We start from the raw sequence: 3,431 nt of genomic DNA on the forward strand, positions 1-3,431 counted from the left end.
TTGAGATGACAAAAATCGAAATGGACAAAATAACTATTTTATTTATCTAATCAATCAAGAACAATGATTCAAAGACTTAATCTAAAACAAGAATTGAAAATAGAACTAAAACTTAATTAAAATACTGGAAACTAGATCTAGAATTATCTATATTGTTTTAGGTCTAACTAGCTACCATTAACAAAGAGCTAAGCTTTGGTTTTTATACTTTCAGATCCAAAAATTGTGCATGGGCTTGGAGCCATGTTTTGGGCCAGAGAATCAGGCCCAAAACCCAATTCTTTCAGTCCAAAAAGGCATCTTCAGCTGCAGTTGGATTCAACAGACTTTTCGTCCACTTATGCTCCTCTGATTGGGTCAAGGCTTGGACTATTGGAAAGCTCTTTCCGAGCCGGTCATTTTGACATAAGGTAGGCCCCATTCTGAGGTCCGAGTCCAAAGATACGGCCTTTGGAAGTTCTGCTGACTTGTGTGTTGTTACTACCCGTGTTGACTTTTCAGCTTTTAACCGGGCTTAGGAAGGCTTTGTCTTCTTGAATCTTGGCCTTTAATCACGAAACTACTTAGTAACCGACCTTTGCTCCTTTATCTCGCTAAAGTGGCACATTTCTGCACATAATGGACTTTGAAACCTGAAATGCATAAAAACACGTAATCAGTGTTAACTCTTAATTATTACTCACATAATTGGTCTAAAAGTATGACTGTTACAGGGTTAAAACTACAGTTTTGGGCTCTTATCACTAGCATCTCCAATTACAACAAGCGCACCTGCATCTTAAGCCCCACGTTCACGCTCTTCTTTCAGTTCAAAATACGTCTCCTCTAGCAATGCATAATCTTCGCACACTTGGTCACATACATGTTGAGCCTGCCGAGCAACCGACTTGCATTGCTTGGCGTGCTCAGTTATTGCACCCAATTTTTTGTGCAAGTCGATCATCGAACTAATCATCAATGACCTCTCAGTGACAGCGTCATGATGCTTTTTCCTCAAAGCTTTCAGTTCCTTCCTCTCAGCATCTCGAGCGAGTTGCAAACTCAGCAGGTCCGCCTTTATCTTTCCCACATCATTTTCCACATCTCCTATAACTCGGGCCGCATGCTTCAACTTATGATACCCAGTCAGAAACTACAACAAAAACATACATGTTATTCTCACCAATAAAAGAAAAAGGGACTATAGAATAGTAAAAGCTTACCAAACAGCAATCCATGTCCATGGTCTCCATAGTCTTATCTAAATCTTGGTATTTTAGAATCTCCTTGTTACCATCCAAAATAATACCTTCCAGAAGACAGTTAGCTATGGGTGCCGACCGAGGCTGTAGTCAGATTGTTTGACTACTCACCTCTTCTCTGTCTTCCCAAAGCATAGACGAAAGGTTTTCCCAGGTCGCCATCCTGCCGCCCCAGTAAATCAGCCCCAGAGCTTTCCCCATATATAAACAACTTTTCCTTTCCCAGCCACAGCACGGATGCAAGCGCCCAGGTCGACCCCACGCCGAGAGCTCGGGCCCTGGATTACCACAGCTCCAGTTTGCTTGCACGAACTAGAATCAAAGCGACCCACACTTTTAGAATGCTTCTTGGCCTTCGTGTCAAAAGCAACTGCTTTCCATTTACCCACATCACGCGGACGCCGTGCCAAGAATTCAATCTCCTCCAAGACGAGCGGATAAGTCTCCCTCACCCCTCCCATTGGAGGGACCAAAAATTCAAAGTCATCACCATCTGTCTGAGACATTCTGCAAACACAACTTTCAGCAAAAGAGCCATACAAAGCCTACATATCACCAAATCGGAACAATGAACATAGGGCGGAAACGAACCTGAAGTGTTAAAAAACTTTGGAAAAAGCTCCAACAATACTTTGGCAAGAGTGTTAGAAGCACTTGAGCAAGACCTTTCGCAAAAAGCTCAAGGAAAATGACGAACCAGTAACCCTAAAGACTCACACAAAAGGTATTTAAGGCAAGCCGTTCCACTTCCCAAGACATACCATAAATATACCAAAACCTTAACTGACGTGCCGAAAGAACCGCCATTTTTTGAAAATTCCATAAAATAGTGAGGTTACCCTTTCTGGCTCCCAAATGGTTCATATCCTCACACGTGCCACACATGTGCTAAGGTTCTCTCTAACCAGAATGCTCTAAGATGCAGCACGCTCTCTACGAGCAGCCCGCTCCCTCTAGCTCATAGGCCACATAGCCTCAGCTCCCACCACTACTTGATCCTTACAACGTTTAGAACTGACTAAGCAAGAACGCTACCTAAGAGCTTGCCACTCAATCAGGCTTAAATGATACAGTGCTTTGACGCACTTGACCAGTTGGAATCTACAACACTAGGCATCTGTAATAGCATCAACAAATGCATTCAAGGCATCAAGAACAGAGCAACAAGAAAAAGCATGCATTTCATAAAGGCAAAGAAACGAACTGCTTGAACAAACTCATGAAACCAGTTCGTCTGCTAGCCGAATCGTTGGGACATCCCAGAAAACCAACTCAGCTATCAAGCATTCATCACACAATGAACTTTCCAGAACAATCTGGGATACCAGTTCGTTAAAATCTTATTCAAAACACATAATAGAAGTGAACTGCCTAGGTTTCCCTAGGTTATCAGTTCTAATGTATCAAGCCCACGGCCAATCAAAGAAACATAAACTTTTACAAAGGATGGTTAACATCATCAACTTGAAGAGGATCCACTAAAGATTTGGAGGTGACCTAGAGCAAGGTCAAGGCATGATGAACTTCAGAGTTCGTTCCCATATCAGTTTCAACAAGCGACTCAACAGCAGGAGCGGGTACCATAGTAAGATCGCCACTTGCATCTACATTGGGAGAGACCTCTTTCTTACCCGTAACTACATGAGCATACTCCTCCTTGAGCTGCTCATGCTCTATCCCGAGCTGCTCATGCATCTCCTCCAGCTCCTCTAGTTCAGTGAACATACGGTCATATGTCTCCTTAGCATCTACTGCTACCTTTTTACACTTGTCAGCAAAGTCATTTACTGTGGTCAACTTCCCTTCCAGTTCGGTTGCTCGGTTATCTGCGATCGTACTCCGCAAAGACAAGGTAGTGACGTGCCCCTGAAGGTCAAGCAACTCCTTATGTTCAGCCAATTTCATCGCCTACTGGACATCTTGAACACTGGCAAGCTCATCCCTCAGCTTCTCCAGCTCGCTTTTCTCCATTTCAGCAAACTGAACAACATTTTTCATCTTCTGGTACCCAGCTATAATCTACAACCAAGCAAACACGGTTAGAAGCACAAACAAAGCTTCATCTTCAAACTAAGGTTTGGCACTTACCAAGCAGTGAGCATGGTCCAACGCTCGCAGGTTCTCAGCCAGATCTTTCGAATCCCTTCCATCAAGCAAGACGCCACAGAGGCGGACTTATAACTACAGTCT

The sequence above is a fragment of the Coptis chinensis genome, chromosome 3, assembly GCF_015680905.1.
Source record: "Coptis chinensis isolate HL-2020 chromosome 3, ASM1568090v1, whole genome shotgun sequence".
Lineage (NCBI taxonomy): Eukaryota > Viridiplantae > Streptophyta > Magnoliopsida > Ranunculales > Ranunculaceae > Coptis > Coptis chinensis.